The following is a 15,430-nucleotide window of genomic DNA, read 5'->3' as shown; positions in this document are numbered from 1 at the left end:
AACTTCTGAAATTTGCCAACGGAACAATATTGAGTTTTTCATCAAAACTATAGACATTTACAGACATTTTCGGATAGTTATACTTTGCTTTACTGCTTCGTTTTTCAAATAATTGTATATCTTTTAAAGACATTGGATACTCGAAACCTGAAAATATCTCGTCATTTACAAATTGTTCGTATTGTTTTTGCTCTATCAGCATTCTTTTCAGGTTTTTCAATAGCACATCGGATAGAATAAATAAAGCAATAATCATCTTTATTTTTGATATTTATACAAGCTTTCTTATCTTTGATTTTCTTTGGTAAATCGATATATGATCCTGCGTTCATAAATTCGTGTTTATTAAGGCTCAAAATCAGTTGTTTACAGCGTTTTTAATGTCCATCCAGAACCTCGATTTGGATGATTTGTCTGTTCTCGATGTGTTAATTTATTAAATTGCTTAGTAATAAAGTCGTTTATGTCAAAGATTTCGTCTGCTTTTATAGTAAAGTACATTGGACAAGTTTGTGTTTCACCGTTTCACTAAAGTACGTTCGTATTCGCATTCTAAAGAGAGATAGCCCCTTCATATTTTTAACGGTTTCTTGAAATTTTTCGATTAAACTTTTAATTTCTGGACGCAAAATAGAAAGATATTTGTAAATTGACATGAAATTTTCATTTAAATTCGTTAAAATGTATTGCTTGAAAAGACCATGGATAGAGGATAAAACTTCTACATCAATGATATTTTCTGGTTTCTCATTAAGAGTTTTGTCAATTTCTTCGATAATTTTCAGACTTAGTTTTATCGTTTGTTTCAATGGGACAATTTCTCAGCGATTGATTGAATTTTTTCATCTTTAAATAGATTGAGATCTTTTTTACTTTCCTTAAAATTTTTCTTTAGTTCACGCAATTTTTCTATATTATACATGTTTTGGTGATCGGCAATTTGATTTTCTTTAGCCCAAGTCTTCAAATAATTTAGTTCTTTTTCATAAATATCTTTATTTTTCAGATGATTCTTTGACTTATAATGCCTGGTAAAATGATGTTCAAAAACATCTTTTTTGCAGTATGGGCACTCTATCTTTTTCCGCTCCATATTTAAAGAGCAAAAATTTGTAAACTAAAATTTTGAGAAGTGGTGATTTTTTGACACAAATCAGCACAAATTGTAGTAAAACAGCTGTAGATTCTTCTATTTATTATAGAAAAATCTGTAAACTAAGACTTAAAAATTATTGAAAAAATAGTATAGTTATAGTAATAAAAGTACTTTTATTACTATTATTGGTTTGTAGGGGGTAATTTAAATTCTATAATACTATTTTTTCAATATTTTTTTCTTTAAACTTTTCCAAGATTTTTCATTAAGATTTTAATATATTTACAACAGAATTTTCGAGAAAATATCGTTCACATTATCAACTTTAAAGCTAAAAATTCGCAATAATTAGAGAAAATTCAGTAGATTTTCAGGATTTTTCAAAAAAACTCTAGTATATGCACCTTAAGAGCTGTGGTTTTGACCCTAAAACCCCGGTTTTTTGTGTATTTTGGAAGTATAAGTTTTGATTTTTCACCTTAAAAGTGTAGAAGTATTAATTTTTTTCTATGTAAATGGCGCTGTTACAAGAGTTGAATAAGGTTGGTGATTTAAAGTTCAAAGAATACAAGAGATTAATAGAATTAGAAGAAAATAAGAAATACAAAATTGTGAATCTGGAGAAAATAAAAGATAAATTCGGGTTTACAATAATTGCCGAGTTGGAAGATTGTAAAGTACACTTGCCAAACAGATTTTTGACTGTTTTGGATGAAAAAAAAGATTAAAGAATTGAACAAAAATGAAAAAATTACACTTTGGTTGTTACTGGAAAGAAGACTATTAAAGATAAAGACTGTGTTACAATTAACTTCGTGGAATAAAGATTTCGAAGATTTCTGGATTTTTTCATTAAACAGCTTAGAAATTAGAAGCCTACAATGAAACAGTAAAACAGCTAAAGATTCGGTTAATTTTTCATTCGTGAGTTTACAGATTAGTTTATTGTCCTTTTAAACAGTATTTTACGTTGATTTTCTGTCTGTCCCAAAAGTGAGCTAGAACCCTTACATTCATATCTACTTATATACAATATATATAGGTCTGTTTAAATTGTTTCTTGAAACAATGTAACAAACAAAAATTTTGCGTTAGAAAGTTCATTAATTCGATTCTAGCTTGATGCATGATAAATGACTAATTCTATTAAAAAAAATGTAATAGGACACTATCGTATTACGTACATTACAAGTGCTTTCACTAAGAAAGTTGTGAACTTCGACCTTTATATTGCCAAAAATAGATCAAGTTTTACTGAAATCGTAGGTACTATTCCAACAAATACACGGAATGTTTGCATATAAATTGTGGGCGAAGCCGTGTGTATACTCAGCTAATTGCCTTATAAATATTGCATATCTAGGAAATATTGACGCGAAATGCGATTGACGCAAAATACAACAGCTACAAATATACATTAATACACCACTACAACCTATTACTGAGGCAATCCTATGCATCTCTTATCTATTTTCATAATTATTAATATCTCAAATTACAATATCATGTCAAAACTTAAAATTTTATGTTAATCGTACATTATAAATGTGTATTATTGTTATTTAAAGGTGGCTTCGATTGCGTTTATAGATGGTTTAAGCACTATGGTCGTATTTTATATTATAGTGTTCATGGATTTTTAAATAAAATCGGTTTAATACAGAAAAAGTACAAAATATTTATTTCATTCATGAAATGTCATACGACATACGTATTTAATATCAGCTAGTTCCATAATTAGCAGTTAATTAATAAAAGTAGCTTCTTTTTAAAACGAGTATCGCTTTTATAATAAATTGGCTCTTGTAATTAGAGGAAAACACGAAGAGTTAATTTCTGCTTCAAGAAACATCTTCGGCAAGACCTGCTACACGAAGTATTTAGGCTTTTAAGTGTGTACTTTTACATTTGTTATTTTATCAGGTCATCAGACATAGGCATGAATATAATGCAATATTCATATACATATAACATTTCTCAACTACTATTTATTAGCAGATCATTCTTTGATATAATATAACGACGAGATGATAATTATATCAAGTGTGCAGTGAATTTTCTTAACTAAACACGACAATTAATTAATAATACAACATCACGGAAATTGCGTACAAAGTTGAAGAAATGGCACATTAACAAAATTCTTTTAGAAATATTAAACTTTATATACTGTATTATACTTTATCGTGACGTTTATTTTAGGGACATTTCCGCAATAAACAAATATATTGTACATGTTGTTCTTTATTTTTCATTTTTCTGCGGTTGACCCAGATTTTCGTTATGTCGCGGTCCCTGCAAGTCCGAATTAACTAAGTTTCACTGTGCCAATAAGAAATATCTATATCCCCCAGAAAACAAATAGAAATGTGTCCACCTACTGAGTGGCTTCAATGACGCTCAGCCAAATTCCATTATTGGTCATGCATCACTATAAAACAGTCTCGATTATGTACAAAAGAAATTTCATACTATATATCGAGTGTAGACGTGTTGCCAATAAGAAATAAATAAATACAAACAGATAAGTGTCTCTAAAAAATGTCTGTTGGGATTAAAATATTTCTCGGGATAACTTGCCAATGCACTTATATTTATATTCATTAAATTGGCTACTTAAACAATAGTCTACAAACCAAGTCACCATATTTTTTTGTTATGCATGTTTAAAATCTGTTAATAAAGTAATTAGTTTGCTATCAATTTATTTATTCTTGTTGCCATTATTTACCGATAACACCAATGTAAAATATCTACTAACACTCAGCCAAATCCCATGGGATGACAAGCATCATCATGTAACTCAGTATTCCTCACATTAGAAATGAAGCTTCATGCATAATTTAAATTCTACAAGTCAGTTCGTTTCCTTGATAACCGTGAACAGACAGACATACAAAAATAAATGAACAATATAAAAATGCACACTCTTTTGTATGGATTTACGATCGTTTCATTTTTTTAGAGTATAATATAACAAGGTAAGGGTATGCCACAACCACGTGTCACGTAACAGGCTTTGCTGAGTTTTACAGCTCTCATGTCATTGTTTGACAGCTAGAGCGACAGACAATCATACGGTAAAGAAATGTTTAGATCCTTTTGTAGTTTGTTTATATCCAATACTACAAACTAGTTTTAATAAATCATTTTGTATCTTGTATGTGGTAGAACTTTGTGAATCATAATACAGGTTTGTAACCTGCATAAGATTCCATAGGCAAAAGCTATTTCGCGAATAAGAATCATGTGGTCGTAAACGTTTCAATTTAAAAACAACACGAATTTTTAGAGTTTTGCTACTTCTGAGTTAGACCTTCGAAGTGGTATTTCTTACATCGAAACCTTTAGAAACATAATATCTAATCGATAACAACCCGATAAACCAATTCCGTAAATTATTTCCTGTAAACTTTAATTTAAATTCCAATATCAAAATTGGTTGATCTAATAAATAATTTAAGTATCTCTATTTCTCAACTCGACTATGAACTAAACTTTATAAAATTGAAAAATTTCACACTATTACGTAATTGTTTTGTAAGCTCTGACCCCTATAATGTGTTTAGCGAGAAAGAAATTGCTTATAACTATAATTTTTTACAAAATATATTGGGGGTTTAGAACTTCATTAGCAATTAATTATTATTTTCATAATGTGTTCTTCAAAACTAGCTATGCATATTCAGTTGATATTACAAGATAATAGCCAGGATATAATTGCTCCGAAGACATATGTTGTTTTTCTTTATGTATTTGAATAATCCTCATATGAGTTAAGACTACATACAGGGCGTGGTAGAAGTCTACATTATGTCTGTACCGCGAATATTGTCTAAGCCCGCTCGTTAAATGTGTCCTCTACTAACGATGAGAGAGTTGTGAATGTGTCGTTATCAAGCTGAAAGTGAAACATTAAACCTCTCATCAGTCTTGAATACATGAATTTGAATGAGTACACAGATTTGGTACAAAGAGGACTCCATTCACTGTGAACAGTAAATGTTTTCCGTGAAAATAGAAAATAACTTTTTGTTAGTAGTTTATTCTAGACAAACTGTTTAGTGTGCATTTAAAAATGTTTGACTGCTTTAGTACTTATAGCCTATTATGATACAATTTCACAATAATTATTAAATTACGAAGCTTTTATTTTAAGTTATTTTTATTATAATACAGACTACATCATAGGATTACATTGTAAATGCTTACACTAAAAAAACTACGAAACTCGATTTTATTTACATTAACAATGGCCTTCACTTCAAATCTTACTGAACTCACTAGATCTGTTCTATATGATTTCTTAGAGCGTTGCAGCGAAGTTGCGTTTATTCATTGTACTTATAACCAGGTACTTATTAAAAACATTTCACTCTCCATTTTCAAATCCTCAAAATACATTTCTTTTAACTTAACATCCATATATTTGAAAATTGATCAGGTTATTGGAAATATCTTCTAGAAACCGTAAGTTACCATAGAGGATCTATATGTCTCATTTAAAAAGGTCCCAGTGTTTGAAAGACTAAGATGTCTAAGTTTTTAGGAAATATTTTCAGGAATATCGTGCGGAGCTGCGGGTAACTGCTAGTATTAAATCATAATTATTTTTGTTTCATATCGTATGTTTTAACTTATCTTACTCAAAACCGTTACTTAGTCAAGTAAATAAAGTTAAAACAGTGTTAGCCAACCATATAAATACGCCTTACTTAACTTATATTCACCATTTCCAGCCTCTTTAGGTCGTTTTTAAATTCAGTCGTAAAATACGAAATATTTATGTGTTACCTACACAAGATGTTTTACCTATGTTTATAGTAGTAATTAAAAACTGTTTAAAAGATTTGCTGGTCGAGTAAGACGGATTAAAGACGAAGAACATGAGAAGTGTAAACAGCGCAACCTCAGGTAAAAGCATTACCGCGCTGCTCTGGGCGTGTAGGAGATGTTTTGACATGTAGAGAGCTTTTACACTTATAACATGTCGCTACTTTGCCCTGTAAAAGCTTCTTAAAGTGGTCACGTAAAATGAACGCTCATTAAGGTTATGTATCTCATCAGTCGATTTTAGTCTAGTTGTATAATGTGGGCTATGTGATATTAGTATTCTTCATTTAGAAATGTTTAAAAAACCAGCCTTGACGAATGACTAATTATTGGCTCATGTACTCGGGAATATTTGAATACGAAATCTTTTATTTGATTTAAGAATAAATGTAATGTTTTGTGACCTTTGCGCTGTTTCTGGAGTGACGATGGAATTTCTCAATCAGCTTACTCAGTTTATCTGAATATTACCATTGAAATCCGGATTTTAATAATTCAAGGTACTTAATATTATCTCGTTCATCATAAAACACCTCCATAAGAGATCAAACTTCTCATTAATTCATTTATAAATCTAAGAGTCTCATTATCTATTAATTACACTAAGCTGGAATTAACATCTGCACCATTAAATCTCGAACTATTCCAACTTTTTATGTGACATTACTTTACACAAATATTGATATCCATAGAATTGCAGTGAGTTTTCTGTTCTAATTGAAGAATTCTTGGGTAATTAACTAAGAGTAACTTGGATGCCCATAATTTTTGGAAATTCTGAAACTTTACATAGTCTAATTATAGTCTAGTTATGCTTAAAATTTAGATAAAGTCGAGATTTTATGTCCATAGAACAATGTTTAAGTTAATATCCTGCTTGCATGTAGTTCTCTTATAAAAAACAACAAATATTTTGGATTTTACAAAAATATTACAAATATATCTTGGATATTTACTACTTTCATACCCCTCGGAAAGGTGGATTTCTCCATATTTGCATAGACTTGTCTTGATTTTCAGCCTGTTAATGTTTCAAATTTTTCTTATAAAAAAAACATGTGCCACCTGCCTTCATCAAGATTTAATATATAAAAATGAGAATTTCCCTCACATACATTTTAGCAATGATTGTAGGGAATTTGTTCGTGTCTTTAGTTAATGTCTAGATTTTCTGATGTGTTAAAGTCCTAGAATGGTCCTTGGAGTCTTCATCATCAAATTGTGAATGGGCAGCCTAGTAACGAGATGTCTATCCATATCATGGCAACTTACGAGTAGAAGTACACACTAACCTCTGATACAGAGGCGTATAAATGCTTAATATCGGCCATTGACAAATATTGAGTGGCCAAAATAAACGGCAGAGTTCTAGTGTCTATCCACATGGCCAGGAAGCCGGCGTACACACACCCTTACTGAATCAACAGAAAATTCCATTCCATAATTAGTCTCAAAGATTCACTCCTCCTTCTGATACTATTTGAGCACTTTGGATATTTGGATGAATGTTTTGGTTACTGAAGGTTTTGGTGCGAAATTCAATTAATGTCTTGGTAATAAGTTTGGCAACGTCGCTCAGTCCTCATTGGCTACTCCAAGCTCACAGGCCAAATAGACTCCTCCCTCAACCGCACTCTCTGACGGTCCTTACTGTAGGTATCGTAATACCTTTGTACGAAATAGAAAAAAAATTGGATGTTTGCAGCCATTATCGGGCAATATCGTTACTGTCGACTTTCTCTTACAAAATATTTTTCAAAATAGTTTACAACATTTGCTATCGTCATACGTCGTGCTTCGCCTTAAGCGATTCGAGTTCATTTAAAGGGAAATGCCTGTAGACAACTTAGGCTATTCACAATTTAATTTAATTCGTCTTGCAGGTTCCCTTCCCAACGGTAGCCGTTAGAAACTATAAGTACACCCTCGTCGTGGATTATTTAAAACCAATAGAAGCAGACCATAGCGCAGTCTGAACTGTTGGTGGGCTTGACTCTGAGGGCTGCCAGAGGCTAGGTCCTTCTAAAGGCCGGCAGATCTTAAAGTTTGAAAGCTCCCAAAGGCCAAGTGCCAATGGCCGGTACAGGTCAGAGGCCGGTTCTGTCCTAGACCTGACCATGCCAGAGGCCGGTAGAGCTTCAAAGGCCAAGAACTGCTACAGGTGGGGGAGCTGCCAGAGGTTGGGAGCTTCCGAAGGCCGAGACATGACTCGGGCTGGGAGGTTCTAGAGGCTCAAATTTCCCAGAGTCTGAAAGGTGCCAGAGGCCGGCACCTAACAGATGTCAAGAGCTCCTATCGGCGGAGAACTCTCCTAACCTGATAATTCTAAAATCATGGATTTGAAAGAGTCCGAAAACTCTAAGAAGACACTAGCTTAAAGTGTTTCAGTTTCATTTTAATTTTTGTGGGTTTTACGGAACCAGGTTCAATGACGAAGGTTTTTGTGTACCACGCTGACCTGAAACATAAATCTTCTTAAATCTTGCAACCGCTGAACCTTATTTACTTTGCCTTTTATTTTTAAGAAACGGCTAAAAACTCGAATTATATCTTATTACCCCGTATTGGAACTGGCAAGGAAAATTCATGGCACGTTTAGGCACTGTTGCTTCCACAGCATAACTTAAAAAAACTGTAAGAAGCAAACCAAAAATACAATAATGTCTCTAAATTGTTTTTGTTTTCTGCTTATATGCTGTAAATTTCTATCCAAGGAAATAAACTTGACTACATTGGTTTGAGTAAGTGTGTTTTCAACAACAAAATCACATAATGAAAAAATAACTCGTAAAAAACAGAATATATTGTATATGAAATTTTTTAGTAACATATTAACATATGATGTGATGTAGGATTTGTTTATTTCATATCAAACTTGAAAATTTTACCTCATCCTACAATTTCATCTATATAGGAATGTGAATGGTAAAGGGTTTATTAATGCACTTTATTGACTGGTATTACTAGTAAAACACATGAAGTACGGAACCATAGATCTCATGTATAACAGTTCGAAAGTTTATACTAACCCACTTTTTGTCTGTATGTTGTATAAGAATATATTATATGTTTTGAAACAACTTTGTGAGGGTTTAGAGTCTTCTAGTTTAAAACATATCTCTAGACTAAACTACTGGAGTTATAAACATGAAATATGAAAAGCAATAGATGTTTCTATGCATCATGTATATTTTATTTATGTGCATGATTTTGCAGGGGTAATTGAACTCGGATTGTGTTATAGTATTTGTACATTAGATATTAAAGAAAATGTTACGATGAATTTTTGATTTTATATAGTGTATTCTACATTTAAAACATGTTTATGTATTAAGAAATATAATAAAATTGACTAAACAATAATAAACTGGGAAATATTATTCTAAGCAAACGTCCCAAATAAAACTGTTTAAACTTATACAGTCTTGATGCCATCAACAAGCTAAAACAAGATTCCGCCCACTCCTTGTCTGATGCTAATCATCAGCAGGATCTAGGGGAGCTTTTATTGCAGCTTTGTTATAATACTTTCCTTAATACGCTATTTAAATTCAACTTATATTCATTGGAAACCAAGTGCATGTACCAGTATAAATATATAAATTGAAACATGTGTTGCTTTCAATTTAAAAAACTATACAGTGTGAATTAAAAGTATGGATGAACTCTTGTTAGGTTTTGATGGATAGAGATGGAGGGATGGAACTCGGGTTACGTTTCTAGGAAATAGAAGAGAGCTTTTTCAGGTAGTGTTACAACTTTGCTCATTTCTTAAAAAATTTATAATGTAAAGACCCATTAAGTGACACCTTATTTAACAGATATTGAAAAAAGAAAAGGAACAATGGAAACTGGAGCTTCGTATCTCAATCCAGTAAAAGATGGCAGCTTATTGAATTAATTAAGTTAAAATCAAGGATGAATCATGCTCATCGTTCAAAGATAGAAAAATTACATTTACATTTAAAGATTTTGAGCCACTCCTCCAAAAATCTCATTTTGGAGAAATGGGCACAGTTTTAAAGTAACTTAAAAGTTAACTTTGTCCTGGAAAGGTGTCTCGAGTTCCATCCTTCCATCTTTAACCATAAAAAACTAAACTAAGTGTATCCATACTTTCACTGTATAACAAATCATATATTTCAAATGATTTTTCCTTGTTTGACAGTGAAAGGGGTCATAAATAACCGATCCGGTACTAAAAGTTATTTTATATGGCTCAACTAGTTTCATAAGCCTTAAATGTTTCGTAATTAATTCACACAAGTATTATTAATGTACTATTACGTTTATTTAACATATGTTTCGTCCGTATTATTCCGTTAGTCTTGTAACACCTAAGACCCATTCTATGAACAGTATTAGTAAATGGGTTTTTGCTATCAAACCTAGATGCAATGCTTTCAGCGTCTTCTTAACTAAAGTAGCAGGAGTCGCTGGGAATTTTTAGAATGCTATAAGTACGGAGTGAAGGATAGTTATAGTAAAGATCACTAGCTATGCGGTTTGTAGGATAGTGGCAATTCAGAGCACTAGCTATGCGGTATGAAGGACAATGAAAGTAAAGAGCACTAACTATACGGTGTGAAGTATAATGACAGTAAAGAACACTAACTATACGGTGTGAAGGGTAGTGATAGTAAAGACCACTAAATATGCGGCGTGTAAAGTAATGACAGTACAGATCACCAACCATACGGTGTGAAGGATAGTGATAGTAAAGATCACTATCTATGCGTTGTGAAGGATAATGATAGTAAAGAGCAGTAAATATACGGTGTGAAAGTAATGACAGTACAGATATCTATGCGTTGTGAAGGATAGTGATGGAAAAGACCACTAAATATGCGGTGTGTAGAGTAATAACAGTACAGAGCACCAACTATACGGTGTGAAGGATAATGACAGTAGATAGCACAAATTATATGGTGTGAATGATCTCGAGGCTAAAAGAGAATAATGTCACGAAAATCTTCTAATTTGTTGTATCCAACTCAGGACATTCATTACGTTTCTTATGAAATACAAATAATTGTCCACATTTCTAACTTTTTATGACTGATGGTAAATATTTGACTTGTGTTAGTACATACATGGGACTCCTCCGTTCTGTCAGCGTCAATTTCCATATCAACACAGGATTTCCATATCCAATTTCCATGTACCTACTCAGTCCGTTCGGATCTCACGTGATTACTCGTATACCAGGTTTGTGTTCAATAGTGAAAGAGTAATTAATTGATCTGTTTGAAAAATTAACGTTCAATATATTTTGAATATTGGTTTATTAATGTACATAGCCGTTGTAGATTGTGAAATGACCTAATCATTTTGTCAACAATTTTATACTACAAAGTACACATCACTTAACAGTTCGTGCCCGTACCACTCCATCAGTAACCTCGTTGGAAATGACTCCATAAGCTATAAAGTGGTTGTAATTACATGGCTTGGGGGTCATGAAGAAATAAATAAAGATAGACGTCCTGGGCGAAGACAACCACTCTCTATCTGAGTAAAATAACTTTGAAGCTCGTGAAGAGATTCCTCTGCACTTAGAGCCTACGGTAACTGACCTAGGCACTCTGATCATATGTCAAGAACCTCCCACAAACATTGCATAATTACATTTTTAACTGAAGGGTTTGAAAATTTAATAAAATTAGACTGAAACTGACTCTTTAGATCAGCTTTACAAGTTATATTGTTTTGTTTCTTTGATTCTTAAATTAAATTTAGCAAAAGCAAGAAACTTCTGCAGATTTTTATCGTGTTCTTGTTTGTTCCCGAGCACAAACAGTGACAACAGCGCTTGATAAAAAAATGGGTCAGACAACCCTTCGTTTCTAATTAAATTATTAATAATTCGTTGGAAACTTTGAAACCAAAGGGATTCAAAAAAATGTTACGAGTTTCAACATGCTTCTAAAGCAGTTTAAAGTGTGTCCTAGTCTGTAATAGGAAACTAGTGATTTCCATTACACACCTTAATTAGTTCACTGATATATATTTATAGTGGTATCACCAAGTTTTGGTAGAAGTTAAATATTTAATAGAGTATATTTGTAAATAGTTTGAGAGTAATCTATCATCATAGTGTTTTATAGTTTTCATTGTATGTGACTTGTACTTGGGCACCCCATGAAGATTTGCTTCGCTCTATAATTCCTTAATTCAAAAGTTTATCTCCCTTGTCTCTAATGAACACTTAATCACTTAGAATAAGACTTCACACCCATTTTCCTGTCGACAGAGAGGTGTGCAAACAGTTCAGCCAGAGGGACCACTACTGCTGCAAGACCTCCAACTGCGAGTGTCCTTACAAGTTCCAAAGTTAACTGGCACAGAATAGTTCAGCTTTTTTATATCATATCCAATAGTTGATAATTAAGAATATCATCACAAAATGGAAAGACAGATATTCCTGCATCAGTAATCAAGTATTTTTAAACCTGCCACACACCAACCCTGTGTTGTCACCATTGCAACTAGTTCCTGACCTAAATAATCTTCGTTTTTACAACTCTTTCCAATATTTGTGCCTCAAAACTAGCAGAACTAACAACGTTTATTAAGTTATTAAGTATTAAGAGAGAGATTATTAAGTTAATTCAAAAGTAACATCATCTTTAACTCTAGATAAAAAAACTCTGTAAATTATTACGTGTATTAACCAAGGAACTGATTGCTTTAGTTTTAATATATCTAAATGCAGTCTTGTATTGTCCCGTTTCATTACAATTACCACATTCTGCATTTCTGGATGTTTATCATAACTGCAATAACAAGTTTACTGTATATATAATACAGCCATAAATATATATATATATATATATATATATATATATATTATATATATATATATATATATATATATATATATACATAATATATACTTTATGTATATATAAAGTGTTCCCAAAGGGCATCACAAACTTTTGTGGCAGGTAGTACTCATAATTTCAATCAGAAAATGTTATATAATTTTATGTCGAGGAATGTCTCGTTTTAGCCGCTAGCTGTAATTTTTTACTAAAAAAATATATTATGTCTAAAATTATTTGAGTTAAATCACCTAATTTGGAACAAAAATTTAAATAGATAAGAGGAAAATATAAAAAATAATTGTATTACTTTTTTAATAAAACAAAATGACGTCTGTTGAAAGTTTTTTAAGTCAAATAATACAAAAACCAGTATAGCTATATAACATTTGCTAGACACCAACTAATTTAACAATTTAATTACAATTCTAAATGTACTTGTTTCAATGAAATCCATCAATGAATAAGCGACCACGACCATTTTAAAGGTACGCTTGCACAAGCCAACATCGGCAAACAGTTTATCTTTAGATAGGCATCAGCTGTTTTACATAAGGTTTAAAATGTTACAAGATACCGTGGTGTACGGTTTTTATTGTCCCGTCGTTACATTAGTGGGTGGGTGGTTAAATTAGAATTCCTTTCCACAATTTTATCTCCACCTCCTAAAACCCTTTCAGGCATTGTGATCTAAAAGTTCCACACCGCAAAATTGTATTATTGGTCTACGAACTATATTATGGGTCAATGTCTCTCAGTTACAGACAATGATACAATACAGACAATATTCTCGGCTTTGAATAATCCTGATACTGCCTAGGTTATCAGCTAAATTGTGACCAACGGCATAATACGTGTCAATTCAAACCTACCTTGCAACCCCCCCCCCCCCTACCTTAGAACTCTTAGAAATGGGCAAGGCCGCCATATTGTAATTTAGTTTACATAATACTCAGTTATATATAGTACATGCACAAATGCCTTTTAGCGTCAAAGCACTTAATCGCCAGGGGTTTTAGTGATGAAACGCTGGGATATCTAAAAAATATGAAACTAACAAAACTTAGAAGCTGGATCCAAAGATAGTGTGAATTAGTGAAATGTAAGCCTGACTGTGTGTGAATGTGTGTGTGTTGCTGTTTGAATATTCATATATTGACGACTCCTATACAATACGACATATTGTCAAAAACTAATAAAGAGATAATTACCATATTTCATAAATGTCATTAGCCTATGTTTAAAGTTCATTTTCGACGATTGAAGGATTGTGAAGGAAACATACTCTTCTCCGGACATTTGCCATCGCTCAGTGATACAAAAATCAGTAACGCTACGTTTAGAGATCTGCAAACTACCTCAAGAGGAGATCAGATTGCGGATCTCGAAGCGTAGTGTGACTGAGTTTGTTTGTATCTCTGAGCGATGGCAAATGTCCGGAAAAATCCTGTTTCCTTTAGCTTATGTTTACGTTGTTCTTTTCTAATACCATATATCGTTGAATTACCCTAGAATATTAGAGGGTCTGAAAAATTATCGAATATTTAAATATTGAATTGTATTAATTTATTGTTAAACCCTTTCCCCCTCACTCTTAATGGGCAATAATATACTCTGGCAACTAGATTTTTGGAGGAAAATAATATTTCATAGAACGTTCGGAACACTACTAAAATATATTATTTATGAACGCAATTTGCAAATTTTCAAAAGTGCAAAATAGAACAACTGACTATTGAATGGTAATGGCTTTGTTATGCAGGGTACACGTATAAACAGTTACGTCAGTATCTTGGGAGAACGTGGGCAACAAATTTGTTTTCGGTTTACACGACAGTAACTCTCACTGACGCGTAAAAACACAATAAGGGTTCACTGGGCTGGCGTAAAACGGGTTAGAGTCAAACGGTATATGTCATAATGTTTGAAATCGGCGCGACAGATTTTGCCTTACTTAGCGAACTGCACCTGTGAAGGTATAAAATATAAATAGTTATTTATGAACACAATTTGCAAATTTTCAAAAGTTCAAAATAGAACAACTGACTATTGAATGGTAATGGCTTTGTTATGCAGGGTACACGTATAAACAGTTACGTCAGTATCTTGGGAGAACGTGGGCAACAAATTTGTTTTCGGTTTACACGACGGTAACTCTCACTGACGCGGAAAACACAGGCTTTGCTATGCAGGGTACACGTATAAACAGTTACGTCAGTATCTTGGGAGAACGTGGGCAACAAATTTGTTTTCGGTTTACACGACGGTAACTCTCACTGACGCGGAAAACACAGGCTTTGCTATGCAGGGTACACGTATAAACAGTTACGTCAGTATCTTGGGAGAACGTGGGCAACAAATTTGTTTTCGGTTTACACGACGGTAACTCTCACTGACGCGCGGAAAACACAATAAGGGTTCACTGGGCTGGCGTAAAACGGGTTAGAGTCAAACGGTATATGTCATAATGTTTGAAATCGACGCAACAGATTTTGCCTTACTTAGCGAACTGTACTTGAGATGGTATAAGATCGATATAAATAAATATTTTAGATTTTTATAGACAATTGAGAACATAAAACTATTACTTACGTATAATTAAAAAAGGTAAGCTCTTTCTTCCTTTTTCAAGAAATTTTATTTTAACAATTCGGCATCTTTAAGATATTTAGGCTCT

The sequence above is a fragment of the Homalodisca vitripennis genome, chromosome 1 (assembly GCF_021130785.1).
Source record: "Homalodisca vitripennis isolate AUS2020 chromosome 1, UT_GWSS_2.1, whole genome shotgun sequence".
In the NCBI taxonomy this organism is placed as follows: domain Eukaryota; kingdom Metazoa; phylum Arthropoda; class Insecta; order Hemiptera; family Cicadellidae; genus Homalodisca; species Homalodisca vitripennis.
Note: the sequence above shows the minus strand (reverse complement) of the source record.